Genomic DNA, 20,382 nt, shown 5'->3' on the forward strand with positions numbered 1-20,382 from the left:
TTCTTTCATAAACAAGGAAATTGGAACAGAGCTAAGAGAGGCTTTTTCATGCACTTTAGGAAAGAATGAGCAATGGAAAAAGGAAATTGAGAGCTTTGGGGAGTTTATAGCAGAGGAGAATTTGAGTTTGAAATAGGAGCTGGGAATCCATATGTTCGGGAGGAAAGAAAAGAAAAGACCAGCCACACACACAGAGCTTCAAGGGTACGTGTGGAAATAGCTATGGGAAAGGGGGCAGGGAGGCCCACGTGGGTCTCCCTTTATCAGACCCAGATGTTCAGGCAGCAGATCTCAGGATGCCCATGAAAGGGTCCAGAGCCTGCTGTGCTAGGCTTGTGTTTTCTTAACTACCGAGGAGCACGTGAAATTGGTGGCGGGCAGCTTTCCACTGTGTGGTCAGTGATTCCCACAGGCCCTGCCGGGGTCCAATTATACACAGGCTGGGCTGCCGCTGGGCAAGACTTAGAAGCAGACAGGACTGGCTCCCCTGGTACCTGTCCCTGCCTGTGAGCGCCCGTCAAGCAGGGGCTATCACCCTCTTGCCTCTGCTGCCCCCTGCTCCAGAACAACGTTGGAATGCAGGAGTTGCAGGGCCTGGGTTCAGCTCTGACTTCCACCCTGCCTAAATGACTTAGCCTCTCTAAGCTTCAGTTTTACCGTCTTTAAAATGAGAAAACATCATTTGTGAGGTACATATAAGATATGCATGAAGACCTCTGTAAAGAATAAAGGACAAAACATGTTTTTGTAATCATTCATTATACTTTAAAAAATTACTGTGGAAAATTTCAAACATATGCCCATGTAGACAGAATAAACCCTCATACACCCATAACCTAGCTTCAACAATGATCAACTCATGGCCAATCTTATATCTCCACCCAGTTTTCCCCGTCCCTGTGTTATTTTGAAGCAAACCTCAGATATCGTATTATTTTATCCCATCATCCAACTTATATGGCAGACTTGCTCCCTCAATCCATTGAAACTAACCCAGTCTTCAGATGTCCCTTTCTCTAGTACCCATATCCCCTTCCAGAGTACCATGTCTGCCATCCCCGCCATGCACCTGCTGCTCTAAACCCCTTTCAAAGCCATTATTCCCACAAAACTGTCATGACTGAGAGTAGCTCAGGCTGTAAGCACGAGGAGGCCTGTACCAGACTCCAGTATCTTCAGAGAAGAGTGGCCTCTAAAGTGGACTGAAGCGTCAGTCTCTGGAAGGAGGAGAAGATATTGGGCCATTTCGAGCCCTCCAGGCCCTTAACATCAAGCGTAAGCCCCACAGGAATTGACTGAGCTCCTTCTGTTGGTGTTTTCTTCCAGAAAGAGGGCACATGGGACAGAGAACACCAGTGAATCATGTCCTCCGTCCACTGCTGGCTGCAGGAGAATCAGGGCTCTCCTTTCTGAGCAGATGCACTACTGCTGACTGAAGTACATGATGGAGCTATGAGTATGAGGCTCAGGTCTGTTCTCAAGTCCTTGTGGAGTGGATAGAATGCAGGCTCCAGAGACCAGGAGATCTGGTTCAAATCCTGCCTCCACTCCTTACGTCTTAGAGCTTATCTGTGCCTCAGTTTCTCTTCTGCAAAGCGGGGGTTACAGTACTTATAATACTTAACTCGGAATTGTTGAAAAGGTTAAATGAGATAATGCTGTATCCATTAGGATTCTCTTGGTAACAAGGGACAGAAAATCCAACCCAAGATACCTTTGGGCAAAAAAGAATTTGGGGGCTCACCTTAAGCTGAGATGTCCAGGGGTGGTAAGAGGGTTCTGCACTCAATTTCCAACATGTAAACCTAGTGCTTTTGGGCTTTTATGGAGGCTTCATAATATAGGCATGATTAATTAAATCATTGCCCATTAAGGATTGAACTCTGTCTCCAGCCCCTCTCCCCTCCCTGGAGGTCAGGGGGTAGGACTGGATGTTCGAACCCTCCAACACATCATTGGTTCTTCTGGCAACCAACCCCCATCCTTAGGTGCTTTCCAAAAGTCACTTCATTAATATAATGAAAGACACCTTTATTGCTCTCATCACTTAGGAAATTCCAAGGGTTTTAGGAGCTATGAGCCAGGAACCATGGGCAAAGACCAAATAATATATTTCTTATTATAAATCACAATACCACAGGTGGATATGGCTGGATTCGGGGTTCAAATGTCAAAATCAGGACTTGGCTCCTCTCTACTTCTTGGTTCCATCTTTTGTGTTTTAACTTTGGTTTGGGGTTAATGTGGTAGCAAGATGACAGCATTAATTTTAGCCCCTGTATCCTTTCAGAATCTCCAAAGAGAATCTCTTTTCCAAAGGTCCTAACAGAAGTCTCGATGACTCTGACTAGGTCACGTGACCATCCCTGATGCAATCATTGAGGTCAAGGAGAATGAGATGCACTGATTTGCTTAGGCAGTGTCGCTGGATCTACGTGGACTGTGAGAGGGTGAGGGAAGGGGTGGTTCCTTAGAGGGAAATTGCAGAGGGAGTTGGGCATGGTTATCAAAATGAAGGTGGACAGTACTGGTGACAAAACTGAAAATGCTAACTATAATGCTTAGTGAGTATTTGGGTGCATTATCAAAGCTCATGAAGTGGTAATTGCCTTCTATCTTATGGAGCATTTTTTATTCCTTTTGAAATATATGCTACATATTTGATCTCATAAGAGTCCTGTGAGACAGACAGGAGGACGGGTATTAGCTTCCCATATTACAGATGAGGAAATCAGAGCACAGAGCAGATAAAGACTTTGCCTACATTCACAAAGCAAGGTGGTGTGGACTTGGCCTGTATTCCCACAGAGACATAACTGGGTCTGAATTTCCTGGGAGATCCACTGGAACTGGTAACTGGGATATACAGTGTATGGGATTTAGATCAGCTGCCCGGGTTTGTTCCAGGGTAAGCAGTCTAGACTGGCAGCTGCCTGCGTGGGTCAAGTACCCATTGTGGATGCCCTGGAAGGTAGCGACGGAAAGAGCTGGTACATAGGCCAAGACACTGCCACCCCACGAGCCCCCTCTCATGAACGATTCTCTTTACACCAAGAAACTGGCTACAGGACTTAGTTTTCCTCGTCCCAGAAAAAACTGCTGGTCCAACAAAAGGAGGTTGAGGGGAGGCGGCAGTGCTAGTTGAAGGGCTAACTTCTCCCAAGGGAAATTGGTCCTGGAGCCAAGAGAGGCCTTTGCCAAGAGATAGAGGGAGAGCAGAATCCTCTGGGCAAATGTGGGTGGTGTGGCCAGAGCTCTCAGGATCCTCCTAAGTATTGTTGGGATCTCCAAAGAGCCTTCCAGAAAACAGCACCCCTCTGCCGCATCCAGGTTCTGAACACATTGAACAAAAAGACAAAGGAATGGCAAAGAGCCAAAGTGCCACCTTAATTATCACTAAAGCTAGCATGGAGGATGTAGCTTAGTGTGAGAACAAAATTGGCTTCCTGACTGAGCCTGGAAGAAGGATAGAGCAGAGCAGATCCTTGCCCATAGCATTCCCAAATTTTCTAATCAGATAAGTTATTCCATTGCTGTGAGCAGTGAGAGTAAGATAAAAAGGATGTTTAGGGAAAATCCCTCTTAGTGGAAAGCAGAAGCGGGAAATATGTGACCTTGGCAAGTTATAAATCTTTCTGGGCATCAGTCTCTTCTTGGGTAAAACGGACATGTTAACCATACCTCCCTCCCGAGGAGACAGCGGGGATTCAAAGGGATAATGTATGTGACAGCCCTGGCATGTAGTAATCACTCAGTAAAAGCTGGCTGTCTCTGTGTGCAGTCCAGGTTGCTGGCAGGTGGCTTTGCTTTCTTCTCCAGCACGAAGCCCGGGGCCCTCGAGTCCTGCTGTGCTTGTGTATTGCTCCTTCTCTCCAGCTGTAAAAATTCATGAGACCGTGGGTGTGCAGTGGCTTTTCAGTTCCTGGCTTCTTCCCAGGCTGTGTTCTCCCACTTGGGGGGCAGGGGGATGGCAGACATCCTCTTCACAGTGGTGAGTGCCACCCCCCCATGCCCTGTTCCAGCAGAGCCTGGCTCATAGTTCAAAGCCGAGGTGGCTTTGTTGAGTAATTCGGTGACACTGCTTGCCCAGCAGCCATCGAAGGGTAAGTCTCACTCCCACACACCCATTTGCTGAGCATCTGCTGCCCTGTGTTTTGTGGTGTGGAGGCTGGGAACAGGCATACCGCCCCAACTGACCGCGGTAAGGCTGAGCTTCCTTCCTCTCCCCACTGCCCTTGGGCTCTCGGTCTCACACATAGCCCCACTCAGTGAGGTTTCAGATCCGCTCCCAGGCTGGCTGGCGCTGACTACATCTGGATTCACACCAACCTCTTCCTCCTGGGGGTTCAGAGTGTTCTTGGAAGGAAGCCTGGGAAGGGAAAGGCCTTCCCCAGCATTCCCCATCCAGCACTTGGCTGACAGCATCGAACCCAGCTGCCAAGAGCTCTGGAGTCAGGCAGACCTGGGTTCAAATCCCTGGGTGACCTTGGGCAAGCTGCTCTCTCTGCTTCAGTTTCCTCATCTGTGAAAAATGTGACAGTAACAGGATCAGCCTCATGGGATTCTTGCCCTAATTCAATGGGATACTAACTGTGAAACACTCACCCCATATCTGGCACATGGGACATGCATGAGACCATCGGGGGGTCCTCCCACCTTCCTATGGGTGTACTCACAAGGAGGGCGGGAAAACCACCCTGTTTGGCCCACCCCACCTCCCAAGTTAGACCCCTGTTGTAGCTACTCTGATGTGACCAAACTGATTTGGTTTTATGCAAACTCCTTTTGGGCCAGGCCTCTGTCTCATTTGTCTTGTAACTCCCATGCCTAGTGTGGTGCCTGCCTGGCACTTAAAAAGCACTGAATGTTTTGAGTGGATAAGTGGAGGGTAAAGGAGTAACGGAGTGTAGGGAGGGCAGCATCTGTTCCAGGACTGTTTTCTGAACTCTAGGCTGTTCTTCCTGCCCCTTTCTCTCCTTCCTTCCTTCCCTCCATACTTCCTTCTCTCGTTCCATCCTTCCTCTCTCTCTCTTTCCTTGCCTCTCTTCCTCCTTCCTTCTTCCTTCCTTTTGACCTTCCTTCCTCAGACCTCCCTTTCCTTTTTCTAAGTGGAAATGGCTTCCTTCTTTCCTTTACTTGTAATATCCAGGCTGCAAGAGCATCCCTTGAGAGCCCTTCACCCAGCCTGAGAGCTGCGATTCCTCTTTCAAATTGAGTCTGTCCCCTGACTCATTCATTAAAATGCATAGGGCATGTGACCAAACTGCATAATGAGTCTCTCATGAGGCAGGGAGATGCTGCCAACTGCAAAGGCAAGTACTTCCCCCCCAGCTGCGGATCAGGCTCATTGGCCGTCGTGCCCTGGGAAGGCTGGGGGCTGCCGTTCATCTCCAGTAAATCAGCCAAGCCCTGGAGAGCTGCAGCCTGGCGCAAGCTTTGCAGTCTTGGAAGCTGCGCTGCTTTGGAGAGTCCAGCCCGTGACCTTTTCTCAACCTTTCTCCACCCCTACTTCACTTCAGTTTTTATTTATTTAAATATGTTTTTAACTACACAAGTAATATGTGAACCTCGTCTTACCAGAAAAAATTCAAACATAAAAGCAAGTCTCCTTTGATAACTCCGCAATACTGCAACCCTTCTCTGAGACAACCTTCTTGTTGTCTTCCTGTATAGCTTGCTACCTTCTAGACTCCTTTGGCTGCTCCATAACAGCCCGCCCCATGAAGGCAATTTGGGAGTCCAAACACCATGTGCCCTCCTGAAGTCCTAAGCCAGTTCTCAATAAACAGCCACCATGCATCTCGAATGCTTTCTCAGCCCCCTTCTTAGCAATCCAGCTGTCTGCCATGTGTAACCCCATTCCCCCAGGCATCCCCCACCCCGAATTCCATCCCTGCAAAAGAGCCCTACTGTTCACACTTAGGAAGCAAACAGCTAGATCAGATGATTCCCTGATCAGAAAGTTAGGTCTAACTGTCTTCCAGAGGCAACTACGCTTTAATAGTAGAGGCTTGAAGAGTGGAAAGGGGGTCAGAATCCAGTGAACCTCATGGAGCCCCTCAGGCCTGTGCCCCACTTTCAGGTGCTGAGCCTCTCTGAACCACTAACTCGTCACTTGGGCCACCTCTTCCGCTAACTGTGTGGCCTTGGGAAAATCACGAACTTCCCTGAATCACGTTAACTCACCTGCAGAATGGAGTGGATACTAGTTCTTCATTGGGTTGTTGTGAAGCATAGATCTATTAAAGCCTTTAGCTCTGTGCCTGACAAGTAGTCACGATGCGGTTAATGTTACTAATGATTATCATCATCATCATTTTTATTCTCATCGGTAATATTCCAATTCATTCATTCAAGAAGTATTTTTATTGGGTACCTACTATGTGCCAGGCACTGCCCTTGATCCTGGGAGTCCAGCAGTGAAGGAGTCAGAGGTGGTTCCTGCCCTCAACGGGCTCATATTCTAGCATGAATGTGTGCACCTTTCTGATTGATAGGCGCTTTGTTCCCAATTATCTCATAACCGGTGCCTTTAAGTCAGGCAAAGACACTATGATTGTCCCCATTGTATAGACAGAAAACTGAGGTTTAGATAATTAAGCTAATGGGACAGATGGAAACTGCCCAGCTATGACCTCATCTGGGGTCTTTCTGAGTCCAGCTTCGGAGGCATCAGTGATTGTTCTGGGACGTGGGTGTCGGGTCATGTAAGCTGCTCCCAGAGCCATGAAAGCCCTGACCCCCCCCCCCCCCCCCCAGCAGAAGCACATGAGAGAGGCAGGACCACCCTCCCTGTGCCTCTGAGAGTGCCAGTTCTGTCCATGAAGTCAGTCGGTCAGCTGGGCCTAATCAAGTGTTCCTTGACCTGGTGCCAGCCTTGGGGCCTCGAGATTTTTTCAATGAAAAAATGCTTGCTCCTGCCTGTGGCCTTATGGGGCCTGGCCATGACAGCAGGCAGCTCAGCTGTCTGAGGGCACTTCCCCCTGGGCTCCCCACAGGGCAGGAGAGAGGATGGCTAGGACTATGGGCTCATTGATCAAACTGCATCTCCTCGGGGTGGTGCCCAGAACTCCCAGCTGGAACAGGGTTCTCTGCACACACCCAGCATCCCTCCCGTCAGGGCTGGGCGGGGCTGTCTGAGAACACCACACACAGAAACTGGAAGTCTGTCCTGGAGGAAGTGGCAGGGGCAGGCCTGGCAGAGACCCCAGGGAGAGGGCACTGAGAGTCAGCCACCACAGAGGGAGACCTGTGACCTGCACGAAACTCCGCCAGGGGCATTTCCCTGATCCCATCCCAGTGACAACTCTGCTACCCTCTGACAACTGCAGGTGACAGTCTTCAACCTGCACAGAAGCACAGCAGATGAAGGGGTCTCCACATCCAGGGTCAGCTTTGCCTGATCCTCCTGGAAACACATGCCGCTGCCCTCCTTCAGGGTCCTTTCCCCACCCTCTCTCTCAACACGCCCACACCTTCCGAGGTGTTCTCCCTACCCGTCCCAAGAGTAGAGTTTTGGTTTCTCTTTCACTGACTCCAAGTATACAGGGTTATTCATAATCTTTGATTCATGACATTCTTTCACCTTCAGTTGGACCTTGCACAATGTGCTTCTGGTTCCTTATTATTTATCTATGTTTATTTATTTATTTACAATGTAGTAAACACCTGTGAACCCACCACCCAGTTTTCCCTATGTGGGCCTGCCCTGCCCATCACTGTGCTTCCCTCACTCCATCCTGAATCTTGAGTTTACCATTCCTTTGCTTTTCTGAAAAATAATTTTGGGGCCAGCCTGGTGGCGCAGCAGTTAAGTTCGCACGTTCTGCTTTGGCGGCCCGGGGTTCGCTGGTTCGGATCCCAGGTGCAGACGTGGCACCACTTGGCAAGCCATGCTGTGGTAGGCATCCTACATATAAAGTAGAGGAAGATGGGCATGGATGTTAGCTCAGGGCCAGTCTTCCTCAGCAAAAAGAGGAGGATTGGCCACAGATGTTAGCTCAGGGCTAATCTTCCTCAAAAAAAAATAATTATTATTATTGTTTTATTTAATATGTTTTTCTAAAAGCATATTGTTTAGATTTTGTTGTTTTTACCTTGTTTAAGAGAATATCCTGCTGTGTGTAGCCTTCTGGAATATAGTTTTTTTCTTGTAATAATATTGCTAAAATTCATCCATCCTGTCCATAAAGCTATGGTCCACTTGTTTTCACTATTATATTATAATCCTCTCTATTAAGTTCCACAAGTATTTAATTGCTCTCCTGTCAATGAACGTTTGAGTTGTTACAGCTTTCCACTGCTTTGAACGTGCTGAGCTGATCATTCTTGCACACGTCTCCTGGAAAACAATATGAGGGTACCAATTTACAATCCCACCAAAAATGAACATAGAAGGATCCTATTGATCCACGTCATCTCCAGCACTTGGCATTATCAGACTTGTTCATTTTTTCCAACTGAAAGATTATTAAATGGTGTGTCGTTGTGGCCTGTTTGTTTTTGTTGGCTGTCCAGGTATGTTTAACAGTGGTCACTGGTGTAGTGGGGATCACCCTGCAAGGGGGCTGTGAAGATGTGAGGAAGAACAGTATGCTTGCAAAGCCTCTCACAATTGGGACCGTGTCATTGTCTTGTTCCCTCTGGGTCCCAACGCAGTACCTGGTCCCTCATCACTGTTACCATTGTCATCATCATCACAACAGTAATAGACAACATTTATTGAGCACCTACCAGAAACCTTATAAAGGTAGGTTCTATATTATTCCAAATAAAAGATGGGGAACTAAAATTAAGTATCTTTCCCAGAATCACACAAGTAGTAAATGATGGAGCAAGGATCTGAACCCTGGCATCTGACACCCAAGCCATTAACCACTATATTATAGGTGTCCAGTAAATACTTGAATGAAATGCCTCTACCCACACATAACCGGAGATAGGGACAGATGCCATGGCACTTTTAGTTATCTCCTATCAAATATATTTAAAATGTACCCACATTCTGGTTATAAACAAAGCTTAAAGATTTTTATAATTTTACTCTAGTCAAATGTAGTTCATTTCATTTATGATTGGGTATAATTTCTGAGCGATCATGTGGACTTGAGAACTCTCATTGAGATCTAACCTGCAAGTTCTTCTCAAATGTCACGAGATGTTTATGAATTCCTGCTTTACCAACAATTCCCCTAACCCTGCTCTATTTTTTTCTTACATCAATCACACTTATTATCTCTAACATACCATATAATTTACTTATTATCGTGCCTGTTATTGACCCACAGGGCAGGAATATTTGTCTGCTTAGTTCCATCTGTTTCTTTAATCGCTTTAGCACTTACGCATCCCTTGTGCCTAAAACGGTGCATGGCACAAAGCAGCAGCTCCACAAATATTTGTTGAATGAATGGGATAAATGTGTGCTTCCAGGAAAAAAAATGAAGGAGTGAATGAAGCCATGAATACTCAATTGAACAGTTAGTGGAGATTGACTGTATTTTGATTTTGTGGTTTTATTTTTCATTTTGGAGCCAGCTTTTTTTTTTCAGGTTTCAAACATTTCTGTAGGCTTGGGAGGCCTGAGGTTTTGTATCTATATACCTAAAGGATAAAAACAGTCCTGGAGATTCAAAACAATGTTTTGTTGCCTTTTCTTTTATCTCTTAAAAACCAACAACATCAACAATGAGCAGGCTGCCTTAAATAAGACTGGCAATGAGGCAGGAAGCATTAAAAAACAAAACAAAGCAAAAAATTCCTGGCAGCTTTAATATAGCAATTTTTCTAGCAATCTGCATTGGTGTCCAGGTCCAGTGCACCCCACTACATATGTAAAACATCTGACGTATGTGACAGGCCTGAACCCCTGGCTGTTATGCTGATTCCCAAACTGGGGTGCATGAGATAAATGCAGGGACCAGGAACCATCCCTCCAAGTCGAGCTGTGGCTCAGTTCTCAGCCGGGCCAAACGAGTAATTATAGCTTCCCACTGTGGTGTGCAGGGCAGGAGGCTGATTTAATAAAGGAAGCCTGCTGTCTGTCTCCAGCCTGGCTCTGACTCATGGAACCAGGGAGTCCCAGCAGCGCTGCCCACAGAGGGTGGTGAGCAGCTGGGGGGTGGGAGGTGAGGGTGGCCGGCTAGCAAAGCCGAAAGCCCAAGAATGAGGAAACTCCCTGCTTGGCTTGGAGGAACCTGCAGCTGGAGGCAGAGGAAGTGAGGCTCAGACAGAGCAGCTGCTGTTCCAGCAACTGCAGCCTTTGCCGCACCCTTGAAAGGAGGCCCCTGCCGTGTGGAGATGTAAAATAAAATGGGTTAGTAATTTTCATATTCAAAATTAATTGGGGGAAAGACTGAATTGCCTCTCCCAGGGACGGCTGCCTTTGTATGGTATACCGGTGGCGTCGGTTTCTTCGGGGGGGCCTGGGTCAGACGAGTCTGGAGTGAGGAGCGTTCTGTGCATTGGATCCCCCACTTTGGCAGGGGAGCCAGCTAATTAGGTCTTTACAGACACAGTGGCAGTTTGACCTGGGAGTGGCTTCAGCTACCGGAGGGTGACAGCCCGCTCTGGAATGGATTTGGATTTCACTTTAGATAGGTCACCAGAGGTCATTTTATCCCTCCTCCTGTCTCCAGCAGCTTCTTCCTCCTCCCCTGACACTCAGCCAGACGAGACAACTTGACCTCCTCCTCCAGGCCCTGTGGGCTAGGAGATTCCGCTCCCACCCCTTCCCTTCTCGCTGAGTCACCCACCTCCCGGTCAGGTGATCCTCCCCTGGGCCCTTCTGAGAGCACCTTGACCTATATTCTGAACTCTCCATTACAGCCGATTCTAATTGTCCTGAGAGAGGGCCAGCCAGGCCAGCAGAGCGAGTATGCTACCAGCAGCCCCAGGCTGCAGACAGGCGCCCCAGGCAGTGGGAGGGAGTGCTCCCCCTCCAAGAACGGGAACCACCAGAGAACCAGCACTGAATAGGCCTGAAAATGGAAAGTTAGGAGGCTGGTGGCTGTGCACCCGGCAAGGGAGGAGGGGGTGGTGAGTTGAGTCAGCTGGGAAAGCTGACAGCCACTGGGAGACACATGCTTCCTCCCCTCCTGCTCTGGGCTCACTGGCTCCCTGCCAGGCCCTGACTGAGCTGGCTGCTGGGATGAGCCGTGAAGGACAGATGCAATGGCTCCAGGGTTGGGGGATATTGCTGCCCACGGGACAGGGGACAGGGAGAGGTGAAAAACTGTGCAAATGCTGGAATAGACCTGGATGACTCATCGGGATAATCCCAGCCGAGAAAACTTCCCCCCTACAAGGAACAAGTTCCAATGCTAAAGTTAGCCACAAAATGGCCTCTACTTATTTTGTCTATGGGTTCTTTGTGCAGGGTCTGCCTGTGCAGTCTTTGTGGCCTTCGGATGTGAGGATAACGGGGGTGCTGTGGGAAAGGGGATTAAAAGAGAAGAGTTCAGAATCAAACTTTAAGCCTCATCCTTGGCATCAAGCTTGTAAAAAGCGATATTAACTGAAGATCACAGTTCCTGTTGAATTAGAAAGGGTGCTGCACTTCTTCAAAGCCTAGCCTTACCAGTTAGCAGCTCTGTGACTCGGGCAAATCACTGTATGCCTCCGTCTCCAATCTGTCACATGGGGGTTTAATAAAACCACGCTTCATCAGATGGCGTGAGCATCACATCGAATGACGTGTAAAAATAGTCTATTAGTTGTATATAATTGTGCATAACTATATGATATTCTTTTTTCTAGTTGTTAAGTCACTCCCCACTCCCGTCTGGGAGGATTATTTTATTGGTTGAATGTCCCAAACATAGAAGAGCCTGCCTCTGGGTGTGTTTACTAATGTCAATAGAACACTGTAGCCTCTGGCTGCATTGTGGTCTACCAAGTCTAACACACAGCCCCCAGAGCATCTGTATAGACCACCCACAGGTTGGTTATACATCATTTTATCCTTTTATCTCAAAAGCTGTGCATGTATCCTAATTTGGGTAACAATCTGCAGATTGGAGTGTACTCCAATTTTTTAATCAGAATGTAAACGTATGAAGTTAATGCCTGGTGCACAGTGGGTGCTAGGTGGCAGGGTAAGTGCGCATGAGATGGATAGAAGGAAAGAAGAAGGGAAGAAGGAAAGGATAGGAGGAGGAAGGAAATTAGATAACTAGAGGAGCAGAGCTGGATTTACCAGAAAGCTAGTTATGCTTAAGCTTTAGGGCCCTTTGCTTGCATGGGTCCCTTCAAAGGCCTGGTCCCTAATTTCTAATTCGTGTATTCCTTTCCTTCCAGCGTTGTACTCCTCAGGCCCCACCAGACCTGGATCTGCTCCTTTATGGCTGGTCTCTGAGAGACCCAACCCTTGTTCATATTTATGATTCATAAGCTTAAAAGAAATGCAAGTGGTATGGGGGATGTGGCATTTCCATGTTGTCTCCACCATGAACTCCAAATCTGAAATGTGTAGGAAGATCCACATTTAGCCAGGCAAGAACAACACCATAAGGAATGCGATGTGAAAAGAAGGTGGAGGTCAGGAATGTGCTGAATTATTGGGCCAATTCCAATTGCGTTCTGGAATCCACTCTGGTACCTCGAGGGCTCTTCACTTTCCAGGTTTGAATCTGGTTGCACAGCATGGGGCAGTGGAGAAACAGTGGCTTGCAATCTGGAATTTAGTCCTGGGTGGTCTTGTCTTTTCTTTTTTTCTGTGGGGAAGATTGGCCCTGAGCTAACATCTGTTGCTAATATTCCTCTTTTTTTTAATCCTCTCCAAAGCCCCAGTACATAGTGGTATATCCTAGTTGTAGGTCCTTCTAGTTCTTCTATGTGGGACTCCACCTCAGCATGGCCTGATGAGCAGTGTGTAGGTCTGCACCTGGGATCCAAACTGGAGAACACCAGGTCACTAAAGCAGAGCACACAAACCCAACCACTACGCCACCGGCCCAGCCCACTGGCTGGTCTTTTCTAGTCCTCTCTCACTAACTAGCTCTGCAGCGTTGATGGAATTTCTTAGCCTCTGTGGGCCTAAATTTCTCTACATTTAAGGTACTGTAGGTGATTTCAGAGTGCATCCCTCAAACTGCCTTGTCCACCACTGTATTCCCATGAGTACAATGTCTAATAAAAATAATTATCACTGGGGCCGGCCTGGTGGTGTAGTGGTTAAGTTCACTCGCTCTGCTTCGGTGGCCCAGGGTTTGCAGGTTCAGATCCCAGGCTCAGACCTACATACAGCTCATCAAGCCGTGCTGTGGCAGTGTCCCAACTACAAAAAATAGAGGAAGATTGGCACTGATGTTAGCTCAAGGACAATCTTCCTCAGGCAAAAAAAAGACAAAGATTGGCAACAGATGTTAGCTCAGGCCCAATCTTCCTCACCAAAAAAACAGGAATTATCATTATTTTGTATTAATAGCAAAAATTTACATAGTGCTTATGGATGAGAAAACTGAAGTACAGAATTCTTACATAAATTTCCCCAGATCATCCAGCTAGTGAGTGGCAGAGCTGTCATTCAAACCCAAGCAGTCCGGCTCCAGAATCCTTCTTCTCAATCACTCTACTCTACACTCTTGTAAGGGAAGAAGATAATTCCTTTACCCTCTAGGTCCTTCTGGCTGGTCTACAAATTAAATTGACATGAGACAGAATAACAGGAGAAAATCAAACAAAGCTGTATTACATGTATACCTGGGAGAAACCCAGGAAAACTGAGCAACTCGCCAGAATGCCTAAAGCCGCCACCTTAAATACCGTTTTCAGCTAAAGACAAGGGAGGATGTTGGAGATAGTGGTTTGGGGCTTCAAAAGGGAGGAAGGCAATTTACATGGAGATGGAAGTGTAAATGTGGGTTAAACAAGTGTTTGCTGGGCTGGCTCTAGATAATGTTATCTTAGGGTATTAGCTCCTTCCAGAAACAGGCTTTCCATCTTAAATTCTTTTAGACAGGTAGGGGCAAGGTCCAAGTTTCTTTTGGAGTCCTTTGTTCTTAAAAATAATCAAGCCAAGGGGCCGGCCCTGTGCCCAAATAGTTAAGTTTGCGTGCTCCACTGCGGAGGCCCAGGGTTTCACTGGTTCAGATCCTGGGTGCAGACATGGCACCACTCATCAGGCCATGCTGAGGCGGCGTCCCACATGCCACAACTAGAAGGACCCACAACTAAAAATATGCAACTATGTACTGGGGGATTTGAGGAGAAAAAGCAGAAAAAAATATATTTAAAAAAATAAATAAAAAATAATCAAGCCAAAGAGACACATTTTGAAGTAGCCAGTTTTGATCCCCTGCCCTCTCAATAAATATTTTTTTAAATTAATAGACTTTATTTTTTAGAACAGTTTTAGATTTACAGAAAAATTAAGCAGATACTACAGAGTTTGAAGAATGAAGCAAATCACTGAATGAAGTGTCTCTTGATTAAGACCATGATTCTTTACCCAAGGTATGTGGGAAGGAAAGTCACACCTGTGATCTCTCTATGTGCCCAGCATTTTATATAGGTTACTCCTCTTAAATTCTCATAGCCGGGGCCAGCCCAGTGGTGCAGCGGTTAAGTGTGCACATTCCGCTTTGGCAGCCCGGGGTTCGCTGGTTCAGATCCCGGGTGCAGACATGGCACCACTTGGCAAGCCATGCTGTGTTAGGCGTCCCACATATAAAGTAGAGGAAGATGGGCACGGATGTTAGCTCAGGGCCAGTCTTCCTCAGCAAAAAGAGGAGGATTGGCCGCAGATGTTAGCTCAGGGCTAATCTTCCTCAAAAAAAAAAAATTTTTTTCTCATAGCCACCTTGTTAAGTAGGTAGCATTGACCCTATTTTGCAGTGAGGAAAGTAAGGCTCAGAGAGGGTAGGGGACTTGCCCTAGGTCACACAGTAGATGAAGGGACTAGAATATTCTGACATATCTGATCTTAAAGATCACATCTGCCCCTCTGAAAACCTCATAATTACATCAAAAGGTATTTTGTCTTGTATTTATTAACCTGACGTCTAGTGCCTTATAGTTTTAAAAACGCTTTGTATCCCTTTTTATCTTGTGGTCCTCACTACAGCCCAGGATGGTAGATGAGGCAGTGATTATGATTGCATTTTGTAGAGGAGGCTACTCAGGCTGAAAAAATTAAGATCACATGATAAGCGTTGAGGTAGAGTCAGCACTGGAACACCAATCTGCAGACTCTGACTCCACATCACTCCCTTCTCTCGGAAGCATCCCTCATTATAAACGCCTTCCTTGCACCTGGACTCTTGCCAAGCCCACACAGAGGAAATACCCTGTTTGCTGAGTCCTCAAGGGGCTGCCCCTCTTCCCAAGGGTCAGCTAAGAGAATTTTTCCAAAATCTGAGCTCTGACTGCATTCGAGTCCTTCCCTGCATGTTTGGCGTTTTACATGCTCTGTTGCCAAAGCATGGAGGAAAAGGGTTAACTGATGTTTTCTTTCTTCTCCTTGTATTTAACCAACACAAGGGGGAGTTGGCCATTTTCCATTGGAGAGGGTTCTGTCTGATTCTGATGGCACAGTCAGAAACTGCACTGCCCATGTTGGAAGCCCATTTCATGATGGCAGCGAAGAAAGGATTTCACTCTGCCCTCAGCTCTCAGGCCAGTGTAAGCCTACCTCTGAAGCAAGCACGTTATCTTTGGCACTTCCCCTTCTTGACAGCCTCTAGCTCGAGGCTCCCTGCTCCTTACCCCAGAGCAGAGGTTTGTGGTTTTTTTTAACCTTTTTTATTTTGAAAAAGATTCCAAAACTGCGCAAGCGGTACAAAAATGTTACAAGGAACTCTCTTTTCTATATGCCCGAGATTAAGAAAGGCTTAATTTTTAAAATCTCCTTTAATTTTGTTTCTCTTTAAAATATTAATTTTATTTATTTTGAGTAGGAATTGCATTTGTTCGGTTCAAAATTCAAAAGGATGTATGTTGAGGAGTCTTTCCCAAACCTTGTCCATTATCCAGTGCCCTTTTCTACAAGTGTCTTATGTACCCTTCCAGAGATATTTTATATGTATACAAGAAAATAGAGGTATATGTATGTAATCTTGTTTTGCCTTTTTCCCTCATGAAGGCATACTCTGTTATTCCACATCTTGGTTTTCTCATTTGAAATCATTCTAGTTCAGTTCATAAAGAGTGTTCTCATCTTTCAAAAATGATTTTTTTGTATTCTATTGTATGGATATTCCATAATTTGGTTAACCAGGCCCCTAAGATGGTCACTTGGATTGTTTCCAAACTTTTGTCATTACTGATGGTACTGCAGTGAATAACCTTGTATGTGTGTTACTCTTTTTTTTTTTTTTGGTAAGGAAGGTTGGCCCTGAGCTAACATTTCTTGCCAATCCACCTCTTTTTGCTTGAGGAAGATTGGCCCTGAGCTAACATCTGTGCCAGTCTTCCTCTGTTTTGTATGTGGGATGCCACCATAGCGTGGCTTGATAAGTGGTGTGCAGGTCCTCTCCCAGGATCCAAACCCCAGGCCACCAAAGTAGAGCACACAAACTTACCCACTATACCACCGGGCCAGCCCCTTGTGTATGTTGTTCTTTAGGATAGTTTGCAGCTTTTGATAGAGACCAGAATTGAGGTTCTACTATGAGGTTGTGTCGGGGAAGTTGCATAATTTAGGTACTTAGGAGGTGGGTCATTCCTTGTCTCTATTCTATACTGCTTTGATCTGGGGTTGGAAACCTAATCTTACATCCCCTGGATCTTAGAATTTTCGCTGGTGATATCTCTGGTCACAACAGGGATAGGAACTTTGCTGAAGGGGTTATTTTCTTGTGCTGCAGTGGTCTGTTTCTCATTGTTCTTCTGTGCCCACCACTGCTCGGCATGCTGGCCAGTTAATTCAATACAAATAGCACGTGTGTTGCCACCATGACTCCAAAGTGGTCTGGGATCCATCAATTTGTGTTCTGGCCTTGGTGCCAGGTTAGAACACTTGAACCAGAAAGTTCAGGCTTCATGATGTTTGTATTTGGGAAATGAACCAAAGTTTTCCAAGTGTGCTATTTGAGGAATTCAAAGAAGCATAGTAAAAAGGTATAAATACCACCAAAAAAACGATTAACAGCTATTTCCCCAAGGACAGCTGGAAGGCAGTGCTGCAGAGGTAAGTAGCCAGGAACATCCTCTGCTGCTTTCTCAAATTAGGTCTTATTACATGTATTTACTAGGACACATTTCAGATAAAGGGCTGAACTCCATCACTGTTAGCCCAAAGGAAAAGAAGAAAGGTTCATAATCTAGTTAAAGATGCAACTGCCATATTATGCGTACACACACTCACACCCCACCACCACCACACGCCACACCCACACCTTACATATGGTGTGGTTATACTATAGCATTTTGGAAAAAAAAATCATCTCATTCAGCATCCTGCTTCCCAGATCGACTGCCCTACATCTCTTCTAGACTTTTGTTTTAAAAGAAGAACGTATCTCATCCTTGAAAATCTTTAGGAAAGGAAATGTGTATGTTCGTTCCAAAAGATACATACATAAAGGAAAGACAACATCAAAACTTATGAGCCCCCTTCCAACTTTAAAATACATAGTCACTCTCCTCATCAAGAAGTTCTACTTTGTGTCTGTTCACTATTGAAATAATTGTCACCCTTGGGCCTTGGGCATAACAGGTTCATTTATTTAACAGATATTGACAACCACCATGGGCCAGCACTGCCACAGCGCTGAGGATGGAGTGGACAGACAAGAAGCCTTATTCCGTGGAGCTTGTGTTCTAGTGGAGGTAGAGAAAAAATAAATGAGTAAAACATAGTATATCATATGGTGCTAAGTGATATGGAGAAAAATAAAGCGGGGAATGCCATAGCGAGAGTGGGGTGCAGGAGGGAGGGTCACAGTTTTGATTTAAAGTGGTTACGGAAAGCTTCAGTGAAAAAGTAGCGTTTGAACAAAGCCCTGGTGGAGGGAAGGTGATACAATGGTGGCCCTTCGGGTAAAGTAAATAAACCTCCTCCTTTGCGGCATAATTAGGGGTAAGTTATTTTTATCTCCAAATGTTCTTTTCACCAACTATTCATGATCCCTAAAATTCTATTTTTAGTAATATACTCTTTTAGGTTAAAATGCTAAAGTAAAAATATTTAGTTATCAACTATTAAAACTTCTGTGTGAATTTGTTTATCTGATATTTTAAGTTCTAACGAGCAAGGAGGGTGAGGTGATTGAACAGGAGGAGGTTTATGTGGAGATAACGCATCTTGGGAAGTGCAGGGAGGAAGAATGTGACGTGGGAGCCTGATGGCCACTGCTGGACTGAACTGCTCCTTAAGAATTGCTCCTGTTTCTCCCCCGTGCCCATGCTGCCCAGTCCTGGGGCAGATCCTGGGGCTCTCAGCCAGTTCTTCCTAACCTTAGTGCTGACTGAGGTGCCCTGGATGCAGGAAACAGGCTGATGAGTGGTTTAATAATGCATCTCCTGAGGGCCTTGGAGCGTTTGGAGTCGTGCTGTAGATAGTGGTATAAATGGGGACACACAGGAAAGCGCTTCTGGCACTTGTAGCTCTATTAGTCTATGGTTAATTTAATAGCCCTCAGAAAAATAAACGAGTCAGGAAACTCTGAAATTTTCCTCCTTAATCAAGGCAGGAAAGCAGCATTATTTATGATGGCATTTGCCTCATCTTTTGAAATTAGATTGTCCCCTATATCTGTATCTTAGGTTTACCTTTGTTCCTATAAGTTCAATTCTCAAAAATGCTTCTATAGACATAAGCTTTGGACCATGGGGCAAAACTCAAATGCCCACAGGGAAGACAGTAATGGACACACAGGAAGGGACTGGTGGAGACTGTGCCACCCTGGGGAGTGCATCCTCTACTCAGCTCTTGGGATTGTTATCAATTGGGTATGAGAGGTCAATGTTGCTAGACTTTCTTATTTTTCAAGAGAAGCTGGAAATCCAAATTTTTAGGCCTAATCTTCTGATTTTTAAATGTTGGCAACTAATTCCAGATAGGTAGACTGTGCAGGTCAATTTATGATCTCTGACATAAACGGATAATTTTGGTACAGCATGGAACATGATAGGAAAGGTAGGCAAAGGAGAGACAGCTGATCAACCTGACAGTTTGAGAAGATAGATTTTTTTAGGGAGTTGACCCCTGCGCCAAGATCTGCCTCATCTATTTAGCCAATGGGTTATTTTGGAGAAACGAGTCGCATCTGAGTAGTCCTGGTGGGGTGGGAGAAAATGCTGAACTGGGAAGTCGAGGCCTAGGTCCTAGTCTTGGTTCTCTTGCAAACTCACTGTACCGCCTTCGGTAGATCTCTCAGCCTCTTGGGGTTTATCAGCAGAATGAGGGGCTGGACTTAAGGTTTTCAAAATGTGACCCCACAAGCCCAGGAGTCTTCAGAGATGCCTTTGAGGGGTGGGGAAGGGCGGGGGATCCCAGGGCTGGCAGAAGGCAGCTGAGCCTTTGTTCTGTTTTCTCTTTGGGGCCTCTGCTTTTCTGTGTTTTAATTCTTGAGCTTCTGCCAAATCAAAAAACAAAAAAAATCTTTGTGAAGAATTTCCCGCTTTCAAAAACGTTTCAGAGTCATTGAATTATTTTATCAGCTTTAGTGTAAGGTGTTATTAGGAGAGGTTTGCAAACTCTGTGAAGCCTGCAGCTAATCTGAATGGTAGGTCTTTTCGCCCTGTGCCTGCCACTGCTTGTCTGGTTACCATTGCTGCTGGCGCCAACCTCAGGCATCAGTCAAGTCAACAAGGAGCCAACCAATATTATGGGAAGATTCTCACACATTACCCATTTCAGTACCTTGTTTTGGGGGATTTTCTTTCTTTGTTTTGGAGAACGGATGTATTCTTTTTTGTGATACTATATTGCTCATATACAATATAGTTGTATTTGCTTCTAAAAAACCGTTTCCTAGTTAGGTGATTTGGTAAATTATGTCAGCATTTCACAGTGATCTGCAACTTCCAGGTGCTCTGCCATTCAAGTCTGAAAACCGCTCAACTGACATTTAAAAATTAGCTATAATTTATTGATAATCTAATATGTGATGACTTTATGTATGTCATCTCTAAGCTTCAGATTATTAACATTACAAAGGAGATATTTTTGTCTCTATTTTACTAATAAATAAGGAAGCTAAGGCTAGGTGAGGTTAAAGACTTGCATGGACCACACAGCATTCCAGCCCATACCTGTCCCAGCACTTTCTCAACCAACCTCTAAGGTTGCTTCTAGCCTTCAGAGGTTAGAAGGGAGTTCTTTTGTTTTAAGCTGTCCTAGCATCACCTGCAAACCTGCTTTCAACTTTCCAGATCCCCTTGTCTCCTGAAAGCCTTGAATGGAAGCTTGTTAACTCACAGCTGTTCAAGTTTGTTGCC

The 20,382-nt window shown here is 45.8% G+C and overlaps 1 protein-coding gene across 4 annotated transcripts in view; it reads left to right on the top strand.

Moving 5' to 3' along the window:
* CHD9 (chromodomain helicase DNA binding protein 9) overlaps positions 1-20,382 on the top strand; it is a 232,292-nt gene that overhangs the window by 17,645 nt on the left and 194,265 nt on the right. For 2 of the 4 annotated variants that reach the window (XM_023636977.2, XM_070262934.1), the window contains exon 3: positions 1,327-1,469. The exons of the other annotated variants lie outside the window; for them this stretch is intronic. The gene's annotated coding sequence lies outside the window, so the exon portion shown is untranslated. The remainder of the gene's footprint in view (positions 1-1,326; positions 1,470-20,382) is intronic. 4 annotated transcript variants of the gene reach the window in all.

Source organism: Equus caballus, chromosome 3 (assembly GCF_041296265.1).
Source record: "Equus caballus isolate H_3958 breed thoroughbred chromosome 3, TB-T2T, whole genome shotgun sequence".
Lineage (NCBI taxonomy): Eukaryota > Metazoa > Chordata > Mammalia > Perissodactyla > Equidae > Equus > Equus caballus.